A 17,906-nucleotide genomic window follows, 5' to 3' on the forward strand; every position below is an offset into this window, starting at 1 on the left:
CACACTTTAAAGGATATGCTTAATAAACAGAAATGGGTAATAAAGACCTGCAGAGATAGATTATACAATGCTTTATTCACTTTAATTTTTTAAATACTAATGAAAGAGGAACAATAGCTGCAGAGAGTCATTGGCTAATCGAATAAATTGCTAAATTAAATCATCCTATATATTTTGAAAATGTGTAGACTTCAGAATGGAAACTCAGGATATGTGATACATTGGGAAAGGGATTTTGCTTTTGTTTCACAGGGGAAGAAATGTTATGGATACCATTAAGATTAATAAAGATTAGATTTGAACAGAAGATACCTATTGATTAGGAGAAGTTATAGTTCATCAAACAGCTTGGTCATTCAATCCAAACTAAATTCTAAGACTAACAAAGGCCTTTCACTTAATCAGGTTAGAAAAAAATAAAAACTATTTTTATTATTAAAAGATAAAACTTTTTCTGCTACTGAAAAAAAAATTGTCTTAACCAATATATAACCTGACAAAAAAAAAAAAAAAAGGAACTTCCCAAAGTTACGGTAGGGGATAAGTTTTGTCTTTGTTTTTCCAGGAGAGTAAAAACATCCAACTAAGGAATCTGAAGACCACTCTGACAAATGAAAAATCTGAAGAAGAGTGAATCATCCAGAGAAAAATGACCCAAGAAAAGGAGTAAATTTGGACTAATGGTACAGCACATTTCCAACAGGAAAAAAATTTCATAAATCTTCCCAAACACTTTTTGTGCTGCTGTCCACAAACATAAAAAGAAAATCCCCCCTTTTTGTCTAAATAAAAATAAAGGTTTTGACTTTAACATAGTAAAATTGGTACTACCAGGAGTAGGTATGTCTAATTGTCATGAAAAACTTTAAGTTAAGAAAGCATTTTAGCCTGGACTGAGTCTATCAGATACATCTCAGTCCTCGGGGGTGGCCTTGATCTGGAGGTGGTGGGAATGGGGGTGTGCTGGGGGGAAGGGGAGGGGGGCAGGAAGGGGAAGAACAAGGGAATCTGTGGCTGTTATGTAGAACTGAATAGTATTGTAAAATAAGAGAAAAAAAATAAATTAATGACAGACAGACAAAAAAAAAAAGAAAGCATTTTAAATGCCATATTTGGTCTTTGAAGTGTTTTAAGACCATTTATCCATCTGAATATATCAATTTAATCTAGAAAACATACTTAATGTGACTACAAGTTTGACTATTATAGATTAAGTACTAACCTTATTTCTTAATTATACACTGCATTTTAAAATAAGCACAATATCTCAAACAAGAGTAGAAACACACACACACACACATATAGTGTGTAGGTGACCAAGAACTGCATTCAACCTTGCTAGAGGTCTAGCATGTTGATCTTGTGCTGTGGTGTATAATATTTAAGGGTCCAGCCTTAAATTTATACAATTCCAGGGGCCCAGGAGAAACACTAACATCAGTGTGGAAATGAATCCAATTGCTAGGAGCTCTTTTGTATAATTCGTTTATTTGTCTGTCACCATCATTCAGTCACCAGTTCAACTCTCTCCAATCTCTTCATTTCCTTGGTTCCTTCTTATTCTGTCTCTTAGTTCCCTTAGTTCCAATTCTCTTAGTTTCCCTAGTTCCAATTCTCTTAGTTTCCCTAGTTTCAATTCTCTTAGTCTCCCTAGTTCCAATTCTCTTAATTCCCCCAAATCTTAGTTCCCCTAAATCCTAGTTCCTCAATCCATCATTCCCTCAATTCTTAGTTCCCTCAATACTTTGTTCTCTCAATTCTTAGTTCCCTCAATTCTTACTCCTTCTCCTGGGGCCCCTCTATATCCTATCCCAAGCATCACCAACATCTTATGTTTTGTATACAATATAAGAATGTAGGGATCCCAGCTAGAGGCTTCCTGGCAATTTTATTTGCAACCCAAAAGGGGAGAGTTGAGTAGAGTCAGTTATCAATTGGGATAAATCAGGAAAGGAATTTATGTGCTAGAAATATATCCTTATTGTGGTTAGGTGATAGCATTGCAAGTCTATTCTAAATGTGTTCAACTGTAAACTTACAGGTGATAGGGTATAAAAAGTCTGTAGGTCACTAAAAGTTAAAACTGTCTCTTTTTCTCTCTGCTGCCGGTTTCCTGGCAGGCTGGGGAAAGAGTACTGATAGCTAGTCAATCTGCATCACAGCTTGAAGCAGCTCCTGAGGGGAAACTCCCTTTGATCTAAGAGGCTCTCTGGGGCAGTGAGAGAGAGGGGTGAGAGGCCTTGATTTGCACAAGAAACAAAGCTTGTTCATCTAGTTGGAAGGCATTTGGCCTGTCATGTTATCTAGGTTGGGGAAGAGGGGTTAAGTGTCTAACAGATAGCCTGGTAGCTTTCTGTTCCTTGCTTGTCTTTTAAGGCTTTGTTTGGGGTTGACTCTATTTTAGGAAGTAGCTTAAGGAGGGTATATGCAAAAGGCAGATACCCAAAACAAATGCTAAAGAGGGGGCCTGGAGCTCAGAGGCAGAAGATTCTGTCTACATGATTATCCAGGTGCTTTGAAATGAGATTCACACAAATACACATTTTGGGAGAATTATGAGGACAAGGAATTCATCACAACACACAACTGAATATTAAGCTACTAACACCAATAGACCTTGCTGATTGGCTTCCTATTTGACTGAATCTTGGCCTTGTCAAGGTATAGCTTATAATATACAGCTGGACTTTTGTTTCATATTCCTATGGCTTGCCACACTGTGGCAGACATTTTTCCTTAGTTTTTGTTTCTACTGAACTTACTAACTGCTCAAGGGCTCACCAGCAGGCAGAAATGCTTAATGCAGCAATATCTTCTTTTTTTCTTTCCCCTATTTATATTTGAGCCCCATGCTAGGTGTCAAAATGTTGTTAGCTATTTTGGCTCTTTTGGGGGGCCTGCCACCCAGTTCCCAAGCAAATCACACATGGAGGCTTTTTCTTAATTATAAATGCCCAGTCTTAGTTCAGCTTGTTTCTTGCCAGTTTTTCTTAACTTTAAATTATCCTGTCTAACTTTTGCCTCTGGCCTTTTTCCTTTTCTTATTTCTGTAATCTTAATTTCACTCTTACTTCATGGCTGGCTAGGTGGCTGGGTGGCTGGTTCCTAGCATTCTTCTCTCCTTGTTCTTTCTTGATCTTCTTATCCCCAGATTTCTTCAACTGTTTATTCTCTCTGCCCAACAGCCCCATCTATCATTTCTATGACCTCACTATTGGTCATTCAGCTCTTTCTTAGACCATCAGGTATATTAGACAAGAACAGTAACACAGCTTCATAGAGTTAAACAAATGCAACATATCTTTGCATTACTAAACAAATATTCCACAGCAGAAACAAAAATAACACATTTTAAAATAATATTCTACAATAGCAAATGGTCTTTCTGCTCTCCCAATTTAATTAAATATCAAAGATGGCTTTGGAGATAGAGCATGGTTCTCTCCTTCTTTAAACCCAAGCCTGCTTGTTAAAGAAAAATATAAAATCTCTGTCTCATGTCAAAAGAGCCACCTGGAATGGGACAGAAGAAAAACCAAAATTAAGGGACTAATCTATTTTCACTAATTTCAAAATCCTTCCATTTTATATTGATTCTTTAAAACTTTTCTTAAGATCTAAATATTTTTTGTTGTGATCCTTGTTAGTTATTTAGCTGCGTTGTGTTCTTACCCTGCAAGGAAGCATCACGAAACATGACAGAATCCGCTTATAGAGTTTATTAGAGTTAAAGGGATAGATTACGCAGACCTGTGGGAGAGACACGTGCGTGGAGAAGAAGAGGAACTGGGAAGCATGGCGCTCCACTTTAAAACCGGCTGGGGGCGTGGCCAGGTCACGTCACTACTCCACACATGTGCGTAGATCACATGGTCACGTTATGAGCTTACGTGGCCATGTAATGTCACGGATCCTGGTCACTTGAAACGCCTTGGCCCGGAACTTGCTAGGCAGAGGTGTCCGGGTGCGCCGGGTATCCTGGTTACAAGAGACGCTTTGACCCGGAAATGCCTATCCTGACCTGGAATTGGCTAGGTGGAAGTGTCCGCCCGGTATATGCGACCCTGGGGTCGTGTTGTGAACCCTTCAATCCTAGCCTTTAACAAGTCAACCATTAGCTTTGGAGTCAACAACCATGGAGCCTCCATGGGACTAGACAAAGCCCTCTGCATAAGTGAGACAGTTGTGTAGCTTGATCTGTTTAAGGTGACCCCTGACAGAAGGATCAGGATCCATCCCTGGTGCATGAGCTGGCTTTTTGTAGCCCTCTACCTATGGTGGGACACCTTGCACAGTCTTGATGCAGGGGGAGGGGCTTAGACCTGCATCTACCAAAATATCAGGCTCTGTGGACTCCCCATTGGAGACCTTGCCTTGTTGGAAGAGGGAATAGGAGGTGGATGGGAGGGGAAGAAAGAGGAGGAAAGGTGGATCTGTGATTGATATGTAAAATAAATAAAAAAATTCCTTAATAAAAAATATATAAATATTATTTGTAAATATATAAGATTATCATATATATATATATATATATATATATATATATATTTAAACTTTCTGTTGTGATATTAATGGTAATATGGAGTACTAGGTAATTCTAGAAATAGGCTTCATAAATCTTCCTGTATGTAATTTTTGTGCTTCAGTCTGAAACATGTAACAAATTTACATATAGGAAGATGGAAATGTTGGGGGATATGTGATCACATTGTAACTCTGAGTTTGCCTTTTTGTTAATTAAAGAAAATTAACCTTGGGTTAGGAGGCTGACTTAGCAACTAGTTGGCAGAAAGTAATCAGAGGGCATCTGGAGGAGATTCAGAGACACTCTAGAAGTAATAGGGAGTTGCATGGCTTATTTTGTTTTGGGGGAGCAGAAGGATGCTCTCTTTGGGAGATACCAGCAAGGGGAGAAGGTTAGCTAGCTATGGCTCAGCCCCTCTGGGCTAGCAGGTTTTCACCCCAGCCTTTAAATCCTGAGACATATTTATAAATAGAACAAGAGAGATTTAGTTAAAACTACTTTTAGCATCAGCAGCAGAGTCAGTGCCTGCGGGAACAGAATTCCCAGCAGGCTGTAGCCTGAGTGGCTGGGTAGCTGTCAGAGAAGCAAGTTGGTAACAGTAGAACTGCAATTGCTGGCTAAATTATCATTAGATTAAGGAGCAGCCACTGTGCTGCAGTTAATACAACAGCTAACAGTAAAATTTAGAATTCTAAAATGTATTATACAGTCAAAGAGTGTTTGGACCATTTTTCAGACTAGATAGTGTAGTATTAATGCTTCACTTATATTCTATATTAAGTCATCATGATTATCAGATACTTCAAAGTTATTTTTACATTATCCTTTTATTATATGAGAATTGTTTTAAGGCCTCCGAATGACTATACATACTATTAGAGGTGTGTGTGTGTGTGTGTGTGTGTGTGTGTGTGTGTGTGTATGTTTTCCTAAGTCAGGAGTGAGGAAGGATGGAAAGGCAACATTTTTAAATCTATTTAACTGATTTCAATGATTGTATGATCTCACATGAGACAGGAGCTAAAATATTTGACAGCTGGTAGACAAGAACTTAAGAATTATTTATTACCTTTTATTTCTTTACACCAATGTATAATCATGACCATACCCATATGCTTTGGCACCTCACAATGGAGAGTGACATTGAAGATGCTCCAAAACTAAAAATGTATTTTCCTATTCTTCATGCAACCCCAGATCACAAGGAAGGAAACTTGTAACTCTTCATTCAGGGTTACAAAGATAGATCATTCTCTGCAGCCCTGGCTAATTGTGAAAGCTTTACCTATGTCTTAGCTAGACTTTATTCAAAGCTGTTTCTCTCTGAAGTTGGTTGATTGATTAATTAATATTCTGTCACCCATAAAAATTTCAGGACCTAAAAAATAAACATTTGGGTGAACCTTGAATCTTGTATCATAAAACTGAGATGAGGAGTTCGTGCAGAGAGTCCATTGCTGAGTGAATTTGTGCAGGAAGTCATGTCTTTAATGCTATCAGCCAGAGTTTAGCTACTGGGGAACTGGCTCCAAAGTTGCTTTATGCCTGACCTTGGTTCAACAACCAGACACCTGGGAATATGTCCTTGTGTGATTCATGTGCAGGGGCAAATAGTCTACTTTGAATTTGCTCTGAGGTTTTAAGTCAAATAATTGTATGTAATTGTCTTGAAGCTGTGGAATAAAGACTTGGTTATGAAAGTGTATTTTATTCACCAAAATTACACAGTGTAAGAAGGAATACTTTTTCTGTCAATCCACAGATATAATTATGTCCAATAAGTTGAAACACACTACCAATGGACTACTGCAGCAAGAATCCCATAGCTTTTTTAAGGGATAATTGTGGTAGCTCACAAGAAAATTACAGACAAAAACAAATCAGCTTTCATATTCTATGGCCCCATAAGCCTTGCTTGACAAGGTTCTTCCATCAGAGAGTTATTTATCTGGTGGGTTGACCTTATGAATATCAGTTGTCAACTGCTGTATGACTTCTGGCAATAGGTATTCTAGCTTCATCATTGTTGCTGTGATAAAACACCTACCAAAACCAACGTAGGGGAAGGAAGGCTTTCAACTTAAATTTGCAGTTCATTATTGAGGGGCAAAAAAATAAGATTACCTCTTTTGAAGATCTCAATCATAGCCATGAAAGTAAAGTGGGAATTATGGAGAAACACATATTGCTGTGCTAATCTCAGATTCATACTTTGCCATCTCTCTGATAAAGCCCAGAGCTTCCTCCCCAGGAAATGCTGGAGGCAATACTGGAATAAACCACCCTCCTACATTAATTACCAGTTAAGATAATCAGGAACAGATACTCCCACAGGCTGATATGATCTAGGCAATCCTTCAATTGAAACTCTCTTTTCAAATGATTCTCTGAGCAGTGATGGCACATGCTTTTATTCCAGCACTTGGGAGGCAAAGCCAGGCAGATCTCTGTGAGTTTGAGGCCAGCCTGGTCTACAGAGTGACATCCAGGACAGCAGGCACCAAAATTACTTGAGGAAACTCTGTCTTGAAAAACAAAAACAACAACAACAAAAACCAAAATACAAACGATTCTCAACTGTGTAAAGTTGACAGCTAAAGTTAATTAGAATCATAGTCAATTAGGTTTGACCCTAAGTTATTTTTCTATAAGCTATGTGATAGTCTGTTTTTTTTATTTCTCTATATTTGAGCCCTCTGACTAAACTAAAAAATCAATACAGATAGTGAAAATAATGTATTTGTTTATGTTGACATCAGTCATCGTAATTTGTTGAAGACTAATCTTTCCTGAGTTAATGATAGATAATTCATTAAAATGTAAATATAATTTTTAATTTATCTTTCATTGAGTTTGTAGTAGATTTAGATGTCAATCACAAAATAAAATTTAATCAATAAGTAAGTACAAAAATTCATTTATATACCTATGATTCAGTTTTTGAATTAAAACATTACCAACAAGTGATAGTCACCCATGACATTATTTTAATGTTACTTTAATTATTGCTTAATTTTTGTCTGTTCTTAAACTTTATAAATGGAATAAAATGATTTTTGTGGGTGGTGATATTTTATAATAGAATAAAATATCCCATTATAATTTGCTATAAAGAAATTCTGGTTTCATTGCTTTAGCATATTCTATTTGATTAAATTAATTGAGAAATAATATGAATAAAATCTGGATAGATTTAACTCATAGCTGTTTTAGATACTTTTGGTGTACAATTCTCTATATGTGTTGCTTCATCAGCTCATGTACACATTTTTCAACAGTTCACATCAAGTGGATATTATTGATCACAAAGGCTGTACCTACTTGAATTGACAGTGAATAATTACCTAGCACAAGGAACATGTATACACTGACAAAAGGGATATGAACTAGTCTGGTCTTTCAGAAATCAGTAGGAAGGTTGCTCAAAAATTTCAAGTTAAAAAATAGATCAACATACAACCCAATTATACCATTACAGAACATACCCAAAGGATTTTAAATCAACACATCATAAAGATACCTGAAAATCACAACACTATTCAAAATAGCTATTTTGTGGAAATATGTGCCCATCATTGGAGAAATGGATAAAGAAAAATGTGTTATATATACACAACATATTCTTAGTCACAGAGAAGAATAAATTATCATTATCTGGAAAATATATGCAGTTAGAGATAACCATATCAAGTAAATTAAGCCAGTCTAAAAAAGACAGGCATTCTGTTTGTTTTTTCTTATTCAAAGCTGACGGATGTTGTATACATGAATAAAATAAATGCCTGTGGTGCACTGAAACTTGAGGACATTGGTTCTTAGCCTTCCTAATGCTGTGACCCTTTAATAAAGCTCCTCATCCTGTGGTGACCCACAACCATAAAATTATTTTCATTGCTATTTCCTAACTGTAATTTTGCTACTTTCATGAATTGTAATGTAAATATCCGATATTCATGTTACCATCTGATATACAAACTCTGTGGGGGTTTGCTGTGGGATGGCTTTCTGTATGTTGTGAATATGTGTTGCTCTGATTGGTTGATAAATAAGCTACATTGACATATGGCAAGGCAGCTTACAGGCATGTGGGAAATCTAAGATAATATACTGAGAAAAGAAAGGAGAGGAGGGAGAGATGCCAGCTGCCGCCCAAGGAGCAGCAAGATGCCAGCAAACTGGTAATGCCACAGCCACGTGACAACTTATAGATTAGTAGAAATGGGTTAAGTTATAAGCACTAGCTAGCAAGAAGCTTGCCATTGGCCATACAGGTCATAATTAATATTAAGCCTCTGAGTGATTATTTTATAAGCGGCTGTGGGACTACTGGGTGAGATAGATTTGTCCCAACCATGAGCTGTACAGGACACAGAGAAACATTTGGCTTCCCAACATGTTGGCTCATGTTTCCATCTAAAACCTGAGGGAACTTAATAAGAGATTCTAAAATGGAGCTAAAAGCAGCTCCCTAGTTGTGTCTACATGGTGGGTTCATGGCATGTGAGCTCAAACAGCATGGAGGATTCCCGCTACAGCACACAGAGGCATTTCCAAGCCACTCAGCACACTGCATGGCAGATAAAGCTTTTTCTAGTTAGAAAAATAAAATAAAAATAAAAATAAAAATAAAAGATGCTGTTTGGGCTACACACTACTTTGACAGAGGCATAGACCCACTGCTTCCAAGAGAGTTGGTGGTGTGAATGGCTCCCAGAGCTGGCTGTAAAGTAACCTTCACCATATTTGGAAGCTGAGATGGGTGTAGTCAGCAACCAAAGCCACTGCTTCAGTCCTAGTCATGCTATAGTTTAAAGCAATAGATTCACAATAGGCAAATTCAGATTGAAAAAAACCTCTAAACAGTTTACAATATATATAAAAATGTATGTAGGCTTGGAAGAGAGAGGAAAAGGAGTATAGACAGTTACAGTTATATATATATAAAAGATAACTTTAAAAGATAAAGTCTTTAAAGAGACAATTAAAAAAATGATATAAAAAATAAGCCGTGTAAAGATGAAAATCACACAGAGTCTGGATTATATTGTCTTTGGGATTTTTTTTATTTGATTGTGAAGGCTGCTGAATTAAACATATATATTTTTATGCACAGACTGCTACAGCCAAGATTTAATTATAATTCTTAATTTTCTCAGGATCCCTGTAAGATTATCAGTGCACCCAACCAGCAAGAAGTAATATGAAAAGCTATGCCCAAATTCCCAAAATATTGTTTATAAATGTTTATGGTTCTAAGGGGGTTGATTGTAAATGCAATCTCTTTCTAAAGAAGAAATGGGGATTATAGCTATGATAGGATAAAAGGATAGATTATTTAATTTACTTTTAAAGAGCAACAACTTGTGTAAAATGTCATTATTAAACTTTATCAGTAGAGAGTTGTAACAGGTGTCTTGCAAAAGAAAGGTCTGGATTTTATAATGTTTATATTGTTATTATCTGTAGATGTATCCAACCGTCTTATTAAATAAGAAACACAGAACCAATGTAAAAGAGAAAGCCTCAGAACTCAGAGCTAAAATCTCACCCTTCCTCCTGCCGTGGTCTCAGCTTCCCGAAAGAGAGCTATTTCCTGTGTGTAAGTCGTTTCATAGTCATTCTGCCTTCTCATTGGTTGTAAACCCAAACACGTGACTGCCTCATCATGGTCTGTATGTATAGCCCCCCAGGTCTTAAAGGCATAAGTCTCCAATGCTGGCTGTATCCCTGAACACACAGAGATCTATGGGATTAAAGGCGTGTGCCACGACTGCCACACTCTGTCTATGGCTCTAATAGCTCTGACCCCCGGGCAACTTTATTTATTAACATACAATCAAAATCACATTTCAGTACAATTAGAATACCACCACAATTATCATTGTTGTTTTGTTGGATATGGTATTATATACCTAAAATCTTCGCATTCTGGAAGCATAGACAGAAAGTCTCATTAATTTAGGTCAGCCAGGGCTAACTAGTGAGTACAAGGCCAGCTGAACTTATTTAACAAATATCTATTTTTTTAAGAAGCCTGGTGGTGTGTACCTTTAATACCAGCACTCAGAGGCAGGTGGATCTCTGAGTTCAATGCCTAAGATACAGAGTTAATTCCAGGACAGCCAGGGCTACACAGAGAAATTGTATCTTGAAAAACAGATACAAAAAGGAAACAAACAAATAAAAAATAAAAAGAAAGAAAAATAAATAAATAGAAATTCCTGATCTACTTTCTGTATATTCAAACACTCTTACCCCAAATAGTAGGCAAACTCCAAACCTTTGTTGTGCTTACCACTCAAATTTTTATCTACCTAGTGTCCTCACAGCCTTCATTGCTCATTGTGTCTAGTGATTATCTGCTCACCCATGACTTGATATCTTTTACCTGTATCCCCCCAAACACAAGCAAGTTTTCATTCCAGAGTAATTTTATTTCTCACCACTGATCCTGAAAGAGTTCCGCCCTAATGATGAATTATTTTGTGATGGAATTTGCTACAGCTTCTTTCCACTAAGACATCAATAGTCATGTTGGAAAGCCTTAGTTGTTCCTGCAGCTCTATAGCAAATATATAGATAAATGGCCTGATTTCAACTTCCCCTTCAGAGGTGAATGAAAATGTTAAACATAGATGCCCCTACTCTATCTCTGTTCCTAAAAAATGCTTGAAGTCTTCCCCTACTATAAGTCATGTGTGTTTTTCCACAGATGGGAAAAGTTCTCTTCTATTTCTTGTTTGCTGGTTGTTTTGATCATGAAAATCTTTTAATTTTCTCTAATCATTTTCCTTAGGTACTGAAACAATTCTGCAGTATTCATTCTTTATTAATATGGCATATTAAATTAATTTACATTTTGGTAGGCAGAAACAACATTGTTTTCCTGAGATAAATTTCATTCCAGACCTGTGCAGAGTCATTTTATTTGTATTTGTCTTTGATTTGCCATTCTTGTGTTGATGATTTATTCATCTGTGGTCATAAGGAATATTGGTTACACAAGGATTTGTTTTCTTGTGATGCTTTTATCTTTCTCTGATATTATGACAATGAAAACCACAGCAAGCTTTTTAAGGTGTTTTCTCTTAGGTTTTAAAAGAGGTTTTGAATTATGTTTTATTTTTCATTATAAGCTAGGAAAATTCACCAGTGAAGGTAGTGGTGAAGGGAAGAAACAGAGCCAGTTGAGAGAAATAAGGTTAAGCATATGGAAAAAAAATGAATCTAATCAAAATATACTCCTTTGACAAACACAAAAGCAACAAACAAATAAACCAACAAAAAAGCTCACAAAAATAAAGGGTTATACGAAACCTCCAACATTGAGATCAATATCAGCTTCAGTCTCTAAGGACAGGCTCCTCCCCAGTGTGGCATCTTAATCAAAGCACAAAGCAGATACAGCTAATCTCATTAATCAACTTGGTCCTGGTATAAGCATCCTCAGGCTAGACTCAAGGTAGACTGCCAAGCCCAATCAGCATTTTAGGAGGATCCAGGAATCCACATGCTTCTATTCCCCATGCTTCTGCATAGTCATGATGGGTTAAATTTCTCTTAGTATGGCCACAGCTAGAGTACTTTTCTCCAATTTCCTCAGACTTGAGTGTCATTTCTTTGACCATTGGAGTATGGCAATGCTTTCCTTAGGGGAAACTGTACAAGCTACATAGCGAAGAAAATAAGGCCCAAATACTTGAATTCCTGGGCCATGCTGAGAGTACTATCCAATAGTTAGACCAACATATTTTGGAATTACATACCAAAAATAGAATTTTAATTTTTCAATCCACTAAGGTTTACTTTGTTTATTTCAGGCAATACAATTACTTAGACGAATACAATTTAGGTTAAACATAGTGTATTAGTAAATTACCAGCATATAAAACCAAAACTTTAGTTATTTTATATAAAATTGCACCAAAAAGAAGAAGTTCCATAGGCCACTTAATATTGATTATGAATAAAATCCATTGAAAGTATATGAGCATTTGTTCAATAAACCATAATTTTACTGTTTGGCTGATACGCTGGAAAATATAGCAAACAATAGTAGAAATACAAAGAAAATACAAAACCACAATTATCATAAGAAAATGTAACTCACCTAGAATTTTACTGAACAGGTAAAGGAACCTTAATTAGGATTGATATATATTAAATTACATATAAAATTTTATTAATGTAGAAAGAATTTTCTCATTATTACTCAGAAAACATTGGAACAATATGAACAGGATCAAATATTTATGAACTTATTTAAATATTTTTATACTTATTGATAAAAAGTAAATTAAAGCTGTCATTACAAATGCTTTAAAAACTTTAAAAATAATTTTATTAAATTTAGTGTCTGCAGTTGTTTGAATGTGAAAAGTCACCCATTGTCTTATCTTATTAAACATTTGGCTCACAACTGGTAACACAGCTCAGTATTGTAGAATCTTTGGAAAATAGATCTTGCCTGGAGCAAGTGGGTCTCAGGAGGCAGTCTTTGACCAACTTTTTTTTTTTTTTCCAGACAGGGTTTCTCTGTGTGGTTTTGGTGCCTGTCCTGGATCTTGCTCTGTAGACCAGGCTGGCCTTGAACCCACAGAGATCTGCCTAGCTCTGCCTCCCAAGTGCTGGGATTAAAGGTGTGTGCCACCACTCCTGGCTGAGTGACTTTTTAACAGCCAAGCCCCATCCCCAGTCCCCTCTCTGTTTCCTGACTGCAGAGTCAATGTGACTTGCCTTCATGGGGCTGCTGTTGGGTCTTCCATTACAGACACTATTTGCTCATATACTGAATGCTAAAAAGACACCTTTTTCTCTTCATGTTTTTTCTTGTCAGTTTTCTTTCTTTGTCACAGCCAAAAGAAAATGAGCTAATGAAATATTTGATTATTGCATAACACCAAAGTAATTAGGAATAAAAAATGCTTTTGTACCATCTAAATCCAATTTGTATAATAATATTGAAGAATAAAACTACTAATATAATTCAACTGAAAAAATAAGTCAGAGAAAGTCTTCATGCAATTTCAACACATATACTTTATGCAATAGCAATGGCATATATATATATATACATATACATTAATTGGAATTCCAGAGGGGAAATAATCATTATGATTACTAATATACTTAAATGTTTACATAGCATAGGAGAACTTGTGAATCATTTTTACTATTAATGAGAGAAAAACAATGTTCTTTTATACACAGAGTCCCATAAATGGTGATTCCAGTGAAAAATGTGGTGTCAAAAGAACTAGAAAAGTTGCTTTTGCATGATGATTTTGATATGAGTTGTTTCTTTGTTACACTCCATTCTACAGTTCACTCTGGCTCCAAGCTCATAACAATGCACCAGTTTGCCCTTCCTAGTCCTCAGATTAGAGATACAAGACAATACACCTGGATTAGAAGAAATATTTTATATGTTCTCAGTATAAAAAAGGCAAATGTTTGAGATCTTAAATAACCTAAATATTCTGAACATATCATTGTACATTGTATATTTATATCAAAATACCATACCTTACCATATAAATACAACAGTACCATGTCATTTAAAAGTAAATGAATTAATTAATTTTAAGAGAATTACATGCAGAAAAGAGGGAAATAAGAGTGTAGGAAGGAGGTAATATGTGCTGAGGGGTGACAGGAATCAGATGCATTATATATGTATATATATATGTATATATATATATGTATGCATACATGTATATATCAAAATGTCAAAAAAAGATGAAGATAGAACAGACTACTTATCTAGTTATAACTATGCATATATGTCTTACACAAATTATACATTTATATATAAACATATTCAATATATATGTATGCGTAAATATTTACTCATCTGTATGTCACACACATATATACACATAAATATATATGTATGTTCAAATGCATTAGTTTGTATTTTGCTTTATTGATCTACATTGTACTATTCCTGCCAGTAACATAATCCAATCATTGGATTTTATGTTTTAATGCATTAAAATGGCAGTTTTAAAAAATGAATGAATATTTTTCCTATATATTTTGAAGTTTTATGAATTGGTTTATATCCACAATAACAAAAGAAGAAACGTGATTAAAGATACCTTCAATTTTACTAGTGATAGTTGGTACAAAATAGCATGGGTACAGGGAGTCCAACACTGAAGTGCATTACTTTCATTGTGATATCATGCCTTTGCAGGATGAACCTCACAATCTCCTTGGGTGACGAGAATGCTAAGAGACCACAGGGCTGCAGACTGCTGTTTGTGCATATTGGAGATGGATCATGGAGGCATATGAGTGGAGTCACATATAGGATGAGGTTGTTTAACTCTTCTTTTCTCACCAGCTCCTTGCTTTTCAAATTCTGAGATATTTATTTTATAATTTTCTATCACCAAAATATTATTATCATTATAGACACATAATACATATGATTCTTGTCACTGAGTTGATCTATGAAACCCACAAACAATATGCATGATTGCCAAAGGGAATAAGTTACAATAGGAAGAAGAACCCAAGAGGAAAAGGCAACAAAAAAGTACTTTAGTACTAGCAATGTTCAAATACTCCATTACAGAAGACCGTGTTTGCCATCATGATAGGATTGTCTCCTGACAATTGGCAAGAGAAATGTTTTCCAAAATAAGACTACAAAGACAAAAACCCAGACTCCATTTCCAGAGATGTATGTGGCAGCCTTAGACTTGATAGTTGCAATTTGCCCACTGACCAAACATCACAGAGCAAAGAGTAAGACATTAACCAAATGAAATGGCTCATTAAGTGCTCACACAGTCCCCTGACAACGCTGAAGCCTTGCTATTTACTATGTCATTGCCAAATGTTGTTCCCTTGTCAGCAAGGAAGTCCATAGGAAGTGGACCCAGTGGAAAGGAAAGGCTGAACAGACCTGTGCCATTAACTTCTGTCAGCTTAATCAGCCCAGCAAATGAATGTGGCCCTATCAAAAGAGTAAAACGAATAACAGATACATTTCTTACCTTCCTAGCACAGGCAAAAGAAAAAAAAATTCTAAAGTGAAAGTCTTAACACTGTATCTTGCGATTGACTTAGTGATTTTTTTTTAAAATAAGTAATGTAGACTTAACAGGAAATATGGTTCAATTTTGTTGGCTACCAAGGAAAGAAATGCAAATTATCTCATCACTGAATTAAAAATACACAAAAAGCATATATATATATATATATATATATATATATATGCATTTTAAAGAATACAATTAATAAAATGTGATTTGAGTAATTTGATATTATGGATTGATCATGTAGATAGATTTTACAGCAGTGAGATATGGCTATTTTGACTAAATAATAGCTCTCACTGGGATAAATATGGTAATGATTAAGGAATTTGTAATATTTAAATGGAAGTGTATGCTTTGCACCTTTAAAATACATTTTGTAAATTTTTTTAGGAATTATATTACAAATAACTCAAATACAAGTTTCACAGTAAATGCAAGCTATATACTTTATAGATAATGCTTAGACATGTTAAGGAAAAGGAACAAATTTGTTCAAAGTTACCACCAAAATTAAGGAATCTAGAACACTCACCTTTATTTTCATCTACTACATTAGGGATAGAAACAATTTCTGTTAAGTATTGGTCTTATAGATCACTAAGTTCTCTATTACAACCATCAATTAAGTTTTTATATCATTAAAAACAGTTGTAAAGATTTCATAAATCAAAGGACATAGCTATGTTCTAGTAAAATTATATTTGCAAAAATAGGTGGTAAACCAAATGGACAGTCATGTGAGGCCTCTGTATACTTACTCTGAGTTGTACTCCCTGGTAACCACATATCCTTGCTATTACAATTATTGTTAAAATATGATTTCAACTTCAATACTATTAGAAACAAATCCAACTCTCACTTCTATTACTTCTATTACTGTGGAGATAATGTATGTATATTTTTGTTAGCAGGTAGGTGTTTTGAGAATTTATTTCTTTGGGGATATTAGAGACTTTGATATGTAGTTGAAATTTCCATACAAATATCAATTCATTTCAATCAAATTAATTTTGTTGGTGTGTCAATTCTAAGATCAAACTATTTCCACATCTTAACACATCTGATCTCTTTGTTTTTATTTCCATCTTATCACAAATCTAGAACTGAGTAGAACAATAGAAGCACTATCAGTGTTTGTGCTTGAGATAATAATAAAGAGTAAACAGTTGATATGCAACTACACCATACCCACCCCCTTTTTTTTTGAGCTTTGTGCTTTTGGAAGGTAGGAAGGAAGCATAATGAAATCTAGTGTATCAATTCAGTAGTATTCTATTCATTATTTATGCACTATTGGTATAGTCAACAAATCTTTGGAAGTTTTCCATGATATAGCCTTCCTTTTCCACGGTAAATATTTTATATGTGGTATTTTAAAAAAGTGATTTTTTACTTGAACTTTGCAGAGGAGCATTAAGATATATATGCAAATTTATAAGAGCAGCTTACCAGATGGTAGACAAGCCATGAGATCAATTTCCATTGATCTCGAACTCTGTCCTACAGGAAGAATGAGATTTCAATGACCATTCTTCCTTAATGAAGTCTCTGGTTCCTCTAAGCAGGGCCTTTACTTAAGAGTATCTAATACTCAACAATAGCAGAATTTCTGAAATTCTGATATTTTTCACTTTTAGAAAAAAAAGGCACTGCTTATTGTGTGAAATTGTTGTTTATGACATTTAAACTAGTATATTTGCTGCAAATGTTTATCTCAATCCAACAAAATTATCATACAATCAACTCATCTTAATACTTGAATTTTATTTTTATTTTGTGGCACATTAACTTGTCATGTATTCCTAATTTTGAACTCAAAATAATCCTCCTGTCTCAGCTCCCGAAGCACTGGAATTAACACATGTGCCACATGCTTGATGTTAATTTCATCTTATACTAATAAGTCTCTTTAGAACTTAAATGTTTAAAAAATAGAACATATAAGGCAGTGGGCTGCCTATGTGATTTTTAATGCATTATTGTCAATGACTGAGCCAACTACTCTGAAAGCAGATTTTTTAAAAAAGGCAAGTCTATCTTTACACTTCATAAGCCATTTCTAAATCATCACCTCATTTTAAATGAATGCACATTGGGCAGTCCACTTTAGAACTAAGATTAGTAAAATCAAACTGATCATCTTTCACCTTTGCAATATAATATGCCAATGTGTTTGAGGTCCCATAACTCTTTTTGAACACACCCCTATCTCGACCACTGCCAAATAAACCATAAAATGAATGTTCTTTTTATTATCCCCTTGTTTTCCTTTATATCACTGGCTACCAGTGTTGACTACACACTGAATTACCTAGCAACTTGTGAGATAC

The 17,906-nt window shown here is 35.2% G+C and overlaps 1 long non-coding RNA gene across 1 annotated transcript in view; it reads right to left on the bottom strand.

Annotated features, from left to right (window-relative positions):
* Nucleotides 1-17,664, bottom strand: part of LOC143272138 (uncharacterized) — a 49,049-nt gene extending 31,385 nt beyond the window's left edge. The window contains exon 1 of the long non-coding RNA XR_013049574.1: nt 17,026-17,664. This is a non-coding gene — a long non-coding RNA (uncharacterized LOC143272138). The remainder of the gene's footprint in view (nt 1-17,025) is intronic.
* Nucleotides 17,665-17,906: the final 242 nt, after the last annotated feature.

Source organism: Peromyscus maniculatus, chromosome 3, assembly GCF_049852395.1.
Source record: "Peromyscus maniculatus bairdii isolate BWxNUB_F1_BW_parent chromosome 3, HU_Pman_BW_mat_3.1, whole genome shotgun sequence".
Classification (NCBI taxonomy): domain Eukaryota; kingdom Metazoa; phylum Chordata; class Mammalia; order Rodentia; family Cricetidae; genus Peromyscus; species Peromyscus maniculatus.